The 15,739-nt window shown below is 44.4% G+C and overlaps 1 protein-coding gene and 1 long non-coding RNA gene across 3 annotated transcripts in view; one reads left to right on the top strand and one right to left on the bottom strand.

Annotated features, from left to right (window-relative positions):
• LOC127661411 (segment polarity protein dishevelled homolog DVL-3) overlaps positions 1-15,739 on the bottom strand; it is a 57,842-nt gene that overhangs the window by 23,048 nt on the left and 19,055 nt on the right. The window lies entirely within an intron of this gene.
• The window catches only part of LOC127661424 (uncharacterized), a 359,800-nt gene that overhangs the window by 7,677 nt on the left and 336,384 nt on the right, over positions 1-15,739 (top strand). The gene's annotated exons all lie outside the window — the stretch shown is intronic.

Raw genomic sequence — 15,739 nt, forward strand, 5'->3', positions numbered from 1 at the left:
GTAATAGGGATGCTTTTACCACTAAATAAGTAACGGCACAAAGATCAGCCCAGTTTACAATAGATGCCACCCCCCCCACACACACAGGTTCATTTGGACTCTCATAAAATAAAATTCATTGCACACGTCCCCTAGCCCATCCTCCTTCCCAGCTGCTTTATAAAAAGGTGCTGACCCTGACTGATTCCTGTCGCCATGGAAACCTTTGTCAAAGAGAAGGGTGAAAGACAGCTGGCTGGTAAAACGTGAGGTTTCCAAAAATAGACTACGTGATCTATTAATACTAAAAAATCTATAGAGCAATCATGATTGCATTAATGCAATATAAATCAAAACCACTCGACTATCTTTAATCATACCAAACATCAAAGCAGTGGTGGTCACTTCAGTGGTGTAACACAATAATGTACACAAGACAATATATTCATTGTTTCCTGTAAGATCTATGTTTAAAAAACAATTTATTTTGGTCTATGATGCCATGTTTCATTTCACCTAGGTCTTTCTTAGCATTAGACGGCATGCCTACAGACCATTTATGGAACATCTGATGCATATTGCACAATGGGCGACGTAAGCAAAAATGTATTTTGGTAAATAACCATATATATTGTATCATGATATACACATTTTTTTGGTTTATTTAAAATGATATCCAATGATGTGGATAGTTGAAATGGAATTTCAAGCACTGTCAGCTGTGTCCTATTCTATTACAACTATCTAAAACTATTTTAAACAGCATTTTCTTATTTTGAGTTACTTCAATGGGTAACACTTAAGACCGAAACACTCAAGTATACATGCAAGTACGTGAACTCAGATGCATCTTGCAACACAAGCTCAATTTCACGTGCTGTTAAGCCCTAAAATGTGTCAGACATCTATTCATAACTTATCGCAACTATGTGTTGTATTCTCAACGTTGCCGCAAGGGGTACTTGTCATGTTCATTGTTGTCCTTTGTTCTTTTGTGTACTTTTATTTTGAAATTCCTGTTCTGTTCCTAGTCTTGTCACATCCTGTTTTCCCTCCATGTTTTGTATCTGGTTCTTATTGGTTCATTGTTTGATTACTTTGATTCAGTTCTTGTTTGTCATTGGTTTTAGTTAATTATCTTGTTTCAGAGTTCTGTTTTTGATTGGCCTTGTTACCCTTGTCCTTGTGTATTTAAACCTTGTTTATTCCTCCACTCCCTTGTCGGTCGTTGAATGTTGTTAAGCCTGGTATGTGTTCCCTGCCTGAGTTCTCAGTTTTGTCTCATCGTGTTTAAGTTTCCTGTTTTCCCATTGTGGGTTTTTCCTTTGTGTTTATTTGTTTGTTTGTTCAATAAAGTTAAGCTGCATTTAGATCCACTCTCCTCGTCTGCCTTTGCTGCCTCCATTCGTAACAGAACGACCGACCCACACACATGGATCTAGCAGCCTATTTGGCGAATTACCGGCTCCTTTGCCTCAAGCAGGAGGACCGCCCTTTGGAGGACCACGTCCTGGATTTTCTGGAGCTGGCACACCTCTCTGACTTCCCCGACCACGCCCTGGTGGCATTCTTCCGGGGTAACTTGAACGAGTCTCTGAGGGAGCGGTTGCCGCCGGCGAGTCGTTGCTGGACGCTCCTCGGTTTCGTGGAAGAGACCCTGCGGGTCAGCGGATCGTCGCTCACTGTGGGCGTTCTGGAGGATGACGCTCCTCCCACGAAGATACTCCCCCTGTCTGCCACGATTCGTCTCTCCACGCCCGTCCTGACCTACACGATGCCAACTTCGTCCGCTTCAGAGCCGGTGTGCCCCGCATCCGCGATCCTCGAGCCGGCGTGCTCAACTTCGTCTGCCCGGAGGAGGAGGAGAAGACGGGCTTCCGCCTCCCGGCCCACGCCTGCACCCGGTCCGCGAGCCACAGCCCACGCCTGCCCCAGTCTGCGAGCCTGCGCCCACGCCTGCCCCTGTGAGCGAGCCTGAGCCCTCGTCAGCCACGGTCAGCGAGCCTGAGCCCTCGTCAGCCACGGTCAACGAGCCTGAGCCCTCGTCAGTCCCGGTCAGCGAGCCAGAGCCAGCGCATACCACGGTCAAACAGCCAGTACCTGTCGCCCTGGAGGTCAGTGAGCCAGCGCCTGTAGCCTCGACCGTCCCTGAGCCAGCGCCTGTAGCCATGACCGTCCAAGAGCCAGCGCCAGTAGCCATGACCGTCCAAGAGCCAACGCCAGTAGCCATGACTGTCCAAGAGTCAGCGCCTCTCGAGCCTCCCCGGGCTCCTCCTCCCGAGCCTTCCAGAGCTCCGCCATTCCGAGCCTTCCAGAGCTCCGCCTTCCGAGCTTTCCAGAGCTCCGCCTTCCGAGCTTCCTGAGCTTTCCAGAGCTCCGCCTCCCGAGCCTTCCAGAGCTCCACCTCTCAAGCCTCTCGAGTCTTCCAGGGCTCCTCCTCTCGAGTCTTCCAGGGCTCCTCCTCCCGAGCCTCCTAGGGCTCAACCTCTCCAGTCTCTCGAGTCTTCCAGGGCTCCTCCTCCCGAGCCTCCTAGGGCTCCGCCTCTCAAGTCTCTCGAGTCTTCCAGGGCTCCTCCTCCCGAGCCTCCCAGGGCTCCGCCTCTCAAGTCTCTTGAGCCCCCAGGGCTCCTCCTCTCGAGTCTTCCAGGGCTCCTCCTCCCGAGCCTCCCAGGGCTCCGCCTCTCAAGCCTCTCGAGCCCTCCAGGGCTCCACCCCTCAAGCCTTCCAGGGCTCTGCCTCTCGAGCCTCTCGAGCCTTCCAGGGCTCCCCCCCTCGAGCCTCTCAAGCCTCACAAGGCTCCGCCCCTCCAGCCTCTCAGGGCTCCGCCCCTCGAACCTCCCAGGGCTCCGCCTCCCGAGCCTTCCAGGGCTCCGCCCCCCGAGCCTCCTATGGCTCCGCCTCCTGAGCCGCCTTTGGCTCCACCTCCTGAGCCTCCTACGGCTCCGCCTGCCGAGCCTCCTACGGCTCTGCTCCCAGAGACTCCAGAGCCTTCTAGGGCTCCGCCTCCAGAGCATCCTACGGCTCTTCTCCCCGAGCCGCCTTCGGCTCCGCCACCCGAGCCTCCTACGGCTCTGCTCCCAGGGACTCCAGAACCTTCTAGGGCTCTGCCTCCCGAGCCTCCTACGGCTCCGCCTCCCGAGCCTCCTATGGCTCTTCTCCCCGAGCCTTCTAGGGCTCCGCCTCCAGAGCCTCCTGCGGCTCTGCCTCCCGAGCCTCCTACGACTCCGCCTCCCGAGCCTCCTATGGCTCCACCTCCTGAGCCTCCCTCGGCTCCACCTCCTGAGCCTCCCACGGCTCCGCCTCCTGAGCCTCCTGAGCTTTCCATGGTTCCACCTCCTGAGCCTTCCACGGCCCCGCCTATGCCTCCTTTGGCGCCGCCTCCCAAGTCTCCTACGGCTTCGCCTCCCGTGCCTCTCCCGGCTCCACCTCCGAGGTCCTCCTCAGCTCCATCCCCGAAGCCTTCCTCAGCTCCGCCTCCTGAGCCTCCCTCGGCTCCGCCTCCTGAGCTTCCCTCAGCTCCGCCCCCAGGGTCTCCTGCGGCCCTGCCTACGCTTCCTTCGGCGCCGCCACCCAAGTCTTCCATTGCTCCGCCTCAGAGGTCCTCCTTGGCCCCACATCACACGGCTCCACCCGCTTCCCCAGTGGCCATTCCCAGGCCACCCAAACCGGTCCTAGCCCTGTGGCCACCACCCTGGCCTCCTAGACCTGTCCCTGCTCTGTGGACGCCCCCCAGACCAGCTGACCCGGTCCCCGTCACATACACCCGTGGACCGCCTGTCGGCCCCTTGCTTCTCCGTGGCCTGCCTGTCTTGTCCTTTGTGCCCCCTTGGACTGTCTGCCTGCCCCTTGTGCCCCCTTGGACTGTCTGTCTGCCCGTTGTGCCCCCCTGGTCTGTCTGTCTGCCCCTTGTGCCTACTTGGACTGTCTGTTTGCCCCTGGTGCCCTCATGTTGTTTTTGTCTTTTGTTCTTTTGTTTTAGGATCGTCTGGAATCCAATCCTTTGGAGGGGGTTCTGTCATGCTCATTGTTGTCCTTTGTTCTTTTGTGTACTTTTATTTTGAAATTCCTGTTCTGTTCCTAGTCTTGTCACATCCTGTTTTCCCTCCATGTTTTTTATCTGGTTCTTATTGGTTCATTGTTTGATTACTTTGATTCAGTTCTTGTTTGTCATTGGTTTTAGTTAATTATCTTGTTATCCTGTTTCAGAGTTCTGTTTTTGATTGGCCTTGTTACCCTTGTCCTTGTGTATTTAAACCTTGTTTATTCCTCCACTCCCTTGTCGGTCGTTGAATGTTGTTAAGCCTGGTATGTTTTCCCTGCCCGAGTTCTCAGTTTTGTCTCATTGTGTTTAAGTTTCCTGTTTTCCCGTTGTGGGTTTTTCCTTTTGTGTTTATTTGTTTGTTTGTTCAATAAAGTTAAGCTGCATTTAGAACCACTCTCCTCGTCTGCCTTCGCTGCCTCCATTCGTAACAGTACTAGAGCTTCCCTAGTGTGAACTGTCTGCTTCTGCTGTGTTTTCTCTTTCAACTCAACTACTGTCATGGCGGCACAACAGTTTGAAGAGAATATTGCTGAGCAAATAATCTAAAGTCAGTATATTTATAGCCACTTAATATCACATCCAGTTTAATAGCACAGACATTTGAAGGTAACTATATTGCCCTCTTAGGTACTGAGGTTTGTTTCTGCCACGGTAAAGTAAGAACGCATGTTAAGCATGTTCAACTGGACCGCATGTTGGCTATGCGGTGGTCAAGCGCTTGCATATGTGTTCACGTACTTGCTTAGGTTATGTTTTATGCGGGTCATTAGTTACCTACATTAGTTAACATGAACTAACAATGAACAATACTTAATAGTCTCAGTTAATTCTACATCTACTAGTCCATTTTTAAATAAAAAAATATAAGCTAACATTAGTTAATACAATATGAACTAACATGAACAGACAATAAACAATTGTATTTTTATAAATTGGCATTAGCCAAGATGAATAAATATTAAGAACATTTTATTATACATTGTTATTGATACCTAATGCAAACATAGTTGTAAAATGTTACCCAGTAATTATCATACTTGCAGTTTCCATGACCTCATATTAATTGAGACATTGGTTTATTTGTAAATGTAAATGGTTCGACTTGTCACAGCACCTAAAATACACATATTCTCTTATGCATGCATGTTAACCTAACATGAAAAAAAGCTATTGGACACGTTATTTCGCATCTACCGATCTATACGGTATGGTGCTTCTTTTTTAGTGATTTCTATTTTTAAAATCTGCTCGTGTTTGTAGTGGCTCTATGGATGTTTTAAAGTTATGACAATTTCCACACTGAGGGGCATTTAGACATATAAGACGTAACAGTACAGTGAAAAAAATAACAACAACAACGTATTAAAATAAAAAGCTTTTTCTCACACAATTGCATATTTCCGACATTTTTAGTTTTACTTAAATTTTTGTTGTGCAAACATTAATGCATTTAAAGTAATATCATGAACTCAAAGTGATGCAAACAATGAACGTATAATTATGAAATGTGTCAACTGCCCATTAAAATTAAGCGAACCTTACTTAATTTTGAAAGTTTTTTTACTACAAACCACGTGATCCGCAAGAATGGTGAGGACGGTGTAACATTTTTCAGGTAAGCTGTCTTTAAAATAAATTATATAAAATATTGGAATTTGCCTTTTGAACAAGAGTGTTTTCATAAGCATGAATATCGAGAGAGGGGGTGTGTGACAAGGAGGAGGGAGTGGCCGGGACATGAGGACGCACACCCACCACTGAATCATCCTAATCAGCCGGGAGGGGGATAAGGACGAACTGGAGATGCCATTTCGAGAGAGAGAGAGAGAGACACATGCGTGTGCATCTATGTTTCCTTGTACTGTTTAAATTTGAGTTTGATATTAAAGTTCTGTTGATTGTTCACTCTGGATCCCGCTTCCTCCTTGGTAGGGAAGGAAGAGTCTGCCACAGGGTGGCTGGTCACCTTTTACATCCACAGACATTGTATGTTTTTCTTGAGTATAGGCTCTGTGCATGCTCTGTGTATTTCACAAGAATATGATCATTCATTGTGTGACATTAATGTGCAAGTATTTTCTACGTATATGTGCATCCATGGGGTTGCTGGTATGCGTGTGAAACAGTGCATCGAGTATCTAATTTTCGCGAGCTATTTTCCTATATGCGTGAGTAGGGGGTTGGTTGTCAAACCCTTATATATTTGATATAACTGAGATATAATGTAGCCCATTTTTTTCTCTTTTAACTATATCAACATGTGAATACCCAGCTTTCCATATAGAAGCAAGACAAGTTGTGCGGCAACATTTGGAATCCTATAGGAGGAAAGCATTGAAAGGTAATGATTCAAAATATGCACAATACTGTGCAAAAAAAAAAAATGTTTTACAAAAGCATTTGTCTTAAGATGGTTATTTATATCTTCATCTTTAGTGTGTCAATAGGAAATATACATTTAGACTCCCAAACATTTATTTTGCAAATATAAATCAAGAACAGGGAGTCCTGCAGCAGATGGAATGGCTCCCACAGACCCCATATGAACATCAAGTCAGTCTAGGATTACATGAAGAGATAAAAGCAATTGAGACAGATAGAAGAACTGTGGCAAATTCTCCAAGAAGCTTGGAACATCCTATCTGCCAACAACCAAGAAAACTGTGTCCAGGTGTAACAAGGAGAACAAGCAAAGGTGGTCACACCAAATATTGATTTAGCTTTTTTTTATGTTTACTGGACATTGTATGATGTACTTGATAAATGAAAACTTTTTATGGCATTATTTTTGAAGACATCCTCATAATTCAAAATGCTTCACAAGTGCCTACAACTTTTGCACAGTACTGTATATATTTTATTTTATTTATTTTTATTTTACAGTTGCCTGTTAATTGTGTTCAGACAATGTCAGCTAATTGGACAGTTTGTCTGCTTCGAAGACAGTGGAAGAACATGGCTGCTCTGATTCTGTTTCCACCTCCACTGAAAAGTTCTGCACTATGAAGCTTTTAATAAGACTTGTAATTTCTCTGCTTGTTTGTTTTTCTTTCTGCTTTTAGTGCTTGCTGATTTGTATGGACATTGGTTGCAAACTGTTAGGATGTGCTCAACTGTGCCATATTAATACAAAATATATTCTAGGTTAAATACAGACTCAATTGACAGCATTTTTAGAATAATGTTGATTACCACAAAATTCCCTGCTTGAAAAAGCTATCATGCTTACATCAGAAACTTACACTGGAAGTGGATGAGGCCAATCCATATACTTTAAAATACTCATTGTTTCAAAAGGAAAGCCAAAAGATATAAACAATATGCATGTTAACATGATATTAGTGTAATAAAATCACTTTCTAACCTTTTTTGGTTGTAGTAGTATCCATTATTACAACTTGATTGTCATGATGCTGTAATAGTAATCAGGGTTTGTGATAATAACATGTTAACAAATATAATGTTTACATTTAGTGTCTATACTTTTGAAACAGTGTGTATTTTCAAGTTTATTGACCAGTACCATTCACTTCCATTGTGTGTGCCTTACTGTAATTACAATGATTTAAATAAGTAACAAGTCAATTATTTTCTGTGGTAATCCACATTGTCACAAATGCTGCCAACTGAGCCTAACGTGTACTGAATCAAACATTCAAAGGATGTTCATGAGAAAATGTTTTGTGTTCTTAATGTTGGAGATGCATTAATCAGGAGGGTGGCAGTGGAATAAAACAAGTGAATGTGAAATGTGCTTTTTAAAAATACTGTAATGTGTTGTCATTTATCTTTGAGACATTTCCCATACTGCTCATTTTGCCCATTGCTATACTTTTAAAAATAAAGACCACGTGTTCATGTGTTTTAATTGTCTTTGTGGTGTGTTTATTTCAGTACTTTGTTCTGGATGATTGCAAGGAGAAGATCAGTATATTTCTAGGTTTTAAAATATCAAAATGTTATGTTGGTTCAACATGATGAATTAACATTGGAAATGTAAATAAGCTGTATTTGAAAAGCTTAAAAAATACTTGCTATATTTGTTTAATCATATTTGTATGACATAAGTATAGTCAGGACATTACTGATGTAAAAAACAGCAAAAAAATCATTTTTGATCAAATCTAGACAGGCCCCATTTCCAGCAGCCATCTCTCCAACACCTTATCCTTGAGTAATCATGCTAAATTAATTACTAATTTGGTACTAGCTAATTTGGCACTTGTCATTATATCAAATACTGTTGAAAGCTATTTGGTTTGTTAAATGAAGCTTAACATTGTCTTTGTGTTTGTTTTTGAGTTGCCATAGTATGCAATAGTCTTTAGGTCAATATTAGGTCAAAAATAGCAAAAAGCATGGTAGAAACTCATCAGTCAATTATTGTTTTGAGAAATGAAGGCTATACAATGCTTGAAATTGCCATAAAATTTAAGATTTCATACAAAGGTGTACACTACAGTCTTCAAAGGCAAAGGACAACTGACTCTAACAAGGACAGAAAGAGATGTGGAAGGCCAGATGTACAACTAAACATGAGGATAAGCTCATCAGAGTCTTTAGTTTGATAAATAGATGCCTCACATGTCCTCAGCTGACAGCTTCATTGGATTCTACCCGCTCAACACCAGTTTCATGTACAACAGTAAAGAGAAGACTCAGGGGTGCAGGCCTTATGGGAAGAATTGTAAAGAAAAAGCCACTTTTGCAACAGAAAAACAAAAAGAAAAGGTTAGAGTGGGTGAAGAAGCAGACATTGGACAATAAATAATTGGAAAAGAGTGTTATGGATCTTAAACCCATTGAGCTTTTGTAGGATCAGCTAGACTTTAAGGTGTGTGAGAAGTGCCCAACAAGACAGACACATCTATAACAAATGCAACAGGAAGTGTGGAGGTGAAATGTCACCTGAGTATCTGGACAAACTGACAGCTACAATATCAAGGATCTGCAAAGCTGTCATTGCTGCACGTGGAGGATTTTTTGATGAGAAATCTTTGAAATAGTTCAAGAAGTTCTGAACATTTTCTTTCAAATTGTAATAGTCATTTTTAATGTTCTGACAGCACATTGTGATCAGTTGAATGCCACTTTGGTGAATAAAAGTACCAATTTCTTACCATAAGAGCCAAATCTCAAACTTTTGTCTCTCTCTCTCTCTCTCTCTCTCTCTCTCTCTCTCTCTCTCTCTCTCTCTCTCTCTCTCTCTCTCTCTCTCTCTCTCTCTCTCTCTCTCTCTCTCTCTCTCTCTCTCTCTCTCTCTCTCTCTCTCTCTCTCTCTCTCTCTCCCTCCCTCCCTCCCTCCCTCCCTCCTAGTTAAGTTTAGCTTAAATATTACTTTGAAACAACTTACCATTATTTGTTAAATCTTTTTGTGTGACTTAATTTTTTTAAGGAAGATGAATGATCTCACCTATTTATGGATATCTAACAAAGGTTTTCCAGCTAAGTTTACTTAGAATAACCAAGTTGAATTTGCTTAAAAAGCATGATGCAAAAATGATATGTACATATTTTAAGTAAAAATTTCAAAACTTAAAACTTCCTCCCCAGTCTAAAAAGAGTATTTAAAGTTACCACCTGTAATGATTCACTAGACTCAGTAGAATCCATTTGCAGCTTTTAATAAGGAAGGTCGTACAGGCGGGGTCAAACAGGGCAGACAGAGCAAGGTAGATCAAACAGCAGGGGCAGAATTCGGGGCAGGCAGCAATAATCAGAAGTCCAAGAACAGTCCAAGTCAGGCCAGGCAGATAACAATCGTACAAATGAGGAAACAGTCCAAGATCAAAACCAGATAAACAAGACACGGGATAAACGCTCAGAAATGATAACCTAGGCAAATCAAGACTTCGCAGAGAAGTGGTGAGTGGAAGTGTCCTTTATGTGTGTGTGTAAATACAGTGCAGGTGTGAAGCGCAATCAGTTCCAGGTAAGAGGTATTATGGGAATTTGAGTTCAGAGCCAATAGTTAATATTCCGGAGAAGGCTCCCTCTGGTGGCAGAGAGGAGGTGGTACGGGAGCCTCCTCTGTGACAGAGCCCCCCCCTGCGAGCGGCTCCTGACGCGAGGAGACAACTGACGTCGGGGTCTTCCACGGGGTCGAGGGGCCGGTTTCTCCGGGTGCATCCTATGAAACTCCTCAGTAAAAGTGGGGTCCAAGATATCCCTTGAATTGACCCAGGATTGCTCCTCCGGACCGTACCCCTCCCAGTCAACCAGATACTGGAGAATATTACCCCGACGTCTGAAGTCCAGCAACTTGTGTACATGGTACGCCTCCTCGCCGTCAGTTAATTAGCCGGCAGTTCTAAACGAAATGATACTGGGGATAGTTGTCTAACAATTTGGAATGGGCCAACATACCTGGGACTGAGCTTGCGACATGGAAGTCGGAGTCGTAAGTCTCTGGTTGATAGACATACCCATTGGCCGATCTGGTATTCTGGAGCAGGGCGACGATGGCGATTGGCTTGTTGTTCTTGACGTCTGATAGCATGCAGTAAGTGTGTGTGAGCTTGATCCCAGACCTCCTCGCTCCTGTGCAACCATTCCGTGACGGATGGGAGTTCTGTGGGTTCACCAGACCATGGGAAGAGAGGAGGCTGGAAGCCGAGTATACATTTAAAGGTGGTGATGCCAGTTGCGGGTTTAACCAGAGAATTTTGGGCGTATTCGGCCCAAAATAAGTATCTACTCCAGTCATGTTGATGTTGTTGACAGTAAGTTCGGAGGAAGCGGATTATGTCTTGATTCAGGCGCTCTGTTTGACCATTTGACTGTGGATGATAGCCTGAGGTGAGGCTAATGTTCACATTCAGATGCTTGAAGAAAGCTGTCCATACTCTGGAAGTGAATTGAGGTCCCCGGTCAGATACTATATCATCAGGTAATTCATACAATCTAAACACTTGATTGCACAGGAGTTCTGCTGTTTCGAAGGCAGTGGGAAGCTTGGTGAGGAGAACTAGTCGACAGGCCTTGGAGAATCGATCCACTATGGTGAAAATGGTGGTGTAGCCTTGGGAATTGGGTAGGTCAGTGATAAAATCAACAGCAATGTGTGACCATGGTCGTTGAGGTGTTGGGAGAGGACGTAAAAGACCAGCAGGTAATCTTCAGAGTGATTTGGAGGTTTGATAGTCGATGCAACTTTGAACGTGTTTGATGGCATCGGGCGAAAGGGTGGGCCACCAGAATTGATTTTGGAGTAGTTGAATAGTGGCAGTGATTCCGGGATGACCAGAACTTGGGGTTGAATGGACTTGATCGAGGAGACGGGGCCGTAGTGTTTCAGGTACAAAGAGGAGGTTTGTTGGGCATTCGGTGGGGGTGGGTATCTGAAGGTTTGCTTGTTGAATCTCGGTTATGATATCCCACTGGACAGGGGCTACTAACAGGTTTTCATGAAGGATACTTTCAGGATTGGAGTTCTGGGCTATCTCCTCAGTTTGCCGAGAGAGGGCATCAGCTTTGGTGTTCTTGGTGCCCGGGCGATATGTGACGGTGAAATTGAACCTGGTGAAAAACAGAGCCCATCTAGCTTGATGGGGATTGAGACGCTTGGCTGATCGTAGGTATTCCAGATTCTTGTGGTCGGTGAGAATGATGAATGGTTGATTAGCTCCTTCCAGCCAGTGACGCCATTCTTCTAAGGCTAATTTCATGGCTAATAGTTCACGGTTCCCAACATCGTAATTACGTTCGGCTGAGGTAAGTTTGCGGGAAAAGAAAGCACATGGATACATCTTGGCAGGGTTCCCTTGTCGCTGGGATAATATGGCTCCCACTCCTGTATTGGAAGCATCCACTTCTACGATGAATCGGCGTTCCGGGTCAGGGTGACGTAGAATGGGTGCTGTAGTGAATCGTGTCTTTAAGTCTTGGAATGCTTGTTGTGCTTCGGGGGTCCACAGTATATGAGAGCTGTGACGTTTGGTTAGAGCTGTTAGAGGAGCGGCTATGAGACTGAAGTTTCTGATGAATCTTCTGTAGAAATTTGCAAATCCCAGGAATCTTTGCAATTCTTTTATGGTCTGGGGTAATGGCCAATCCAGCACTCCTTTTACCTTCTTCTCATCCATAGCTACTCCCTCCTGACTGATAGTGTATCCCAGAAAGGATATGCTTGTCTGATGGAACTCACATTTTTCCATTTTGGCATAGAGATGATATTGAATGAGTCGTTGGAGAACTGATCTGACCTGGCGAATGTGCTCCTCCAGTGAGTCTGAGTATATCAATATATCATCAATGTACATGATCACCCATTTGTCCAGCATATCCCGGAAAACATCATTCATGAAGGCCTGGAAGACGGAAGGACTGTTTGACAGGCCGAACGGCATAACCAAGTACTCATAGTGCCCACTAGTGGTGGAAAAGGCAGTTTTCCATTCGTCACCTTCACGTATGCGGATAAGATTGTAAGCATTGCGTAAGTCGAGCTTGGTGTAGTATTTGGCTCGACGAAGCTGTCCTAAGGTGGCTGGAACAAGAGGTAGAGGATAACGATATTTGACAGTGTTCTCATTTAACCCTCGATAATCGATGCATGGTCTGAGTCCCCCGTCTTTCTTCTTCACAAAGAAGAAGCCGGCAGCGGCTGGTGATGTGGAAGGTCGAATGAAACCTTTAGCAAGCTCTTCTTCTATGTATTGTTTCATGGCCTCAGATTCAGGTTTAGATAGGGGAAATATTCTTCCTTTTGGGGGTGTAGTGCCGGGAATTAAATCAATGGCACAGTCGGTTGAGCGGTGTTCAGGAAGTTGTGAGGCCTTTTCTTTGCTGAAGGCTTCAGAGAGATCGGCATAAGCAGAGGGTATGTTTCCCAGTTCGGGGTCTGATGTGACAGATTCTGGTGTTGAACAGGTTACTCGAGTGACTTTGGACAGGCAGCGGTTGTTACAAGTCTCATCCCAGTGAATTATTTGACCTTCTCTCCAGGAAATGTGTGGGTTATGGATTTGAAGCCAGGGATGACCAAGAATGATAGAATGATGTGGAGCATGAATGACGTAAAACTGGATGTACTCGGAATGAAGAGACCCAATGTGCATTTTTACTCTCTCCGTTACACGCTGGATCCTGCCCTCTCTGAGGGGACGTCCATCTAGCGCCTCCACTGCTAGGGAAGAATGACAAGGGTTTAATTTGAGGTTACATTGCTTGGCAAATGTATGAGAAATGAAGTTTCCTGCTGCTCCAGAGTCTATCAATGCTGCAGTATCAGTAATTTGATCTTGAGTGGTCAAACGAATAGGGAGAGAGAAACTGGATGCAGAATTTAGATGTTTTCCCTGATGACTCACCGATTGATTGCGATTAGAAGGTCGGACAGGACAGGAGAGCTTCATGTGTCCAGGTTGACCACAGTACATGCACAGCCGATTCTGCATTCTACGTTCACGTTCCTCTGGAGTAAGATGAGTGAATCCGATCTGCATAGGTTCGTGAGCTGCTGCTGCCTCGGGTAAGTAATGGACTGGTGCTCGGGTGGTATGTCTGGACTGCATAAGGTTGTCGATCTGAATGGCCAGAGCTATATATTCGTTCAAGTTCTTTCCCTCGTCTCGACAGGCTAACTCGGACTGAAGTTCAACTGTTAGTCCTTTCCTGAAGAGAGTTTTCAATGTATTTTCGACCCAGTTGGTTTGGGCAGCGAGCGTGCGAAACGTGACAGCATATTCAGCTGTAGTTTTCCCTCCCCTGGGTGAGAGTTAAGAGTTGTTCTCCAGCATCTCCTCCTTCTGTGGTATGTTCAAAAACTTGACGAAACTGTTGAATAAAGTCTTCAAACAAAGCAAATGGGGAGCCCTCTGGTCTCCAAACGGCGGTAGCCCACTCTAGTGCTCTGCCGGTGAGCAGAGAACAGACAAATGCAATGCGGCTGGCATTGGTGGAATAAAGAGTTGGTTGTTGGTCAACGAAGAGCGTGCATTGTAGTAGGAAACCTTTACATTTAGATGGATTACCATCAAATTTATCAGGGAAAGCGAGCCGAGGACTAACTGATGAACTCACTGTATCTGAAGGATCACTTTGAGGTGGTGAGGTGGCGGGAGTACTTGGCGCATTAACAGCTGCTGTACGAAGTTCCTGCAACCCTCGTACGAGTTGTTCAGTGAGTGTAGTCAAATGATTCAATTGTTGGTGATGCAGGTTCAGACGAGAAGCTTGGGTTGTGAGCTCAGTGGTCAATTGCATGACTGCTGCTGGATCGGAAGTCGGCGAAGTCTTCTGTAATGATTCACTAGACTCAGTAGAATCCATTTGCAGCTTTTAATAAGGAAGGTCGTACAGGCGGGGTCAAACAGGGCAGACAGAGCAAGGTAGATCAAACAGCAGGGGTAATCCAGACAACAGGCAGAATTCAGGGCAGGCAGCAATAATCAGAAGTCCAAGAACAGTCCAAGTCAGGCCAGGCAGATAACAATCATACAAATGAGGAAACAGTCCAAGATCAAAACCAGATAAACAAGACACGGGATAAACGCTCAGAAATGATAACCTAGGCAAATCAAGACTTCGCAGAGAAGTGGTGAGTGGAAGTGTCCTTTATGTGTGTGTGTAAATGCAGTGCAGGTGTGAAGCGCAATCAGTCCCAGGTAAGAGGTATTATGGGAATTTGAGTTCAGAGTCAATAGTTAATATTCCGGAGAAGGCTCCCTCTGGTAGCAGAGAGGAGGTGGTATGGGAGCCTCCTCTGTGACATCACCTTGCTGAAACGTCTCGCTTTGAAATCTGTCTGTTTGTGACGTCACAACACATTGCTCATTTGAGCAGGCCTTCCGTGGCAAACTATTACTAACGTAACACCTAAGGGGACCCATCTGGACTATTTTGAATTATATTGTATATAAATATAAACTACACAGACTGCTGCAATGTATCTAGCCACTTTTCAAGTTACAACTCTGAAAGGGAGAAGCAATTCTCTTTCATTAAGCTGCTGGCTTTTTTGTTTTGAGCACAAACACGTCATGGACACATTCTTTCATCCATCTGCGCTATTTTTAATTGTTGGTGTATGTAAACATAGGACTTCTTTGACAATTTTGTGTGTGTCCGTCATTTCACTGTTCTTTGGATTATGATGTGTTAATTTTTTTTAGCTCATGTCAGTGTCAACATTCATATTACTATTCAAGCTTTGCAAAGGAACTGATATTGAAGGATGGTGCAGTTAAAAACACTTAAAAAATGTAAAGTTTAAAAAAAAAGAGACTATCAAATCATTGACATTTATAATCCACTGTATTCCATTCACGGTATTACTTGAATATTGTTTTTCTAGAGAGAATTCTCTACATCAGGAGTTGGCAAACTTTTTGACATGGAATGTCTGGCCGATGCCAACCACCCCATCTTGTGAAGGTGCTTTAATGAAAGAAAACCTGTCCTTTAGTACAAAATGAGTTAACACAGTTAATGTCATAAATTAGTTTTTTTTTATTACTGATTACAAACTTTGGTGGAATCTTAAAAATTTCTTAAATTATGTCATACTACATTTCACTACATCACACAGAACTGGACAATCACTAGCACACAAGCAACAGAAAGAGAGGGGCAGGCTATTTTATTATTATGATGTTTTTTGCACCTGCATTCCAATCAACATATCAAAGTAAACCTTCCTCGTGATCACACAGCATGTTTTCATCAGCTGAATGGGAGACTAAACACTATTAAAGTATGACGAGACTCCTGCTGCAC

The sequence above is a fragment of the Xyrauchen texanus genome, chromosome 21 (assembly GCF_025860055.1).
Source record: "Xyrauchen texanus isolate HMW12.3.18 chromosome 21, RBS_HiC_50CHRs, whole genome shotgun sequence".
Taxonomy (NCBI): Eukaryota; Metazoa; Chordata; class Actinopteri; order Cypriniformes; family Catostomidae; genus Xyrauchen; species Xyrauchen texanus.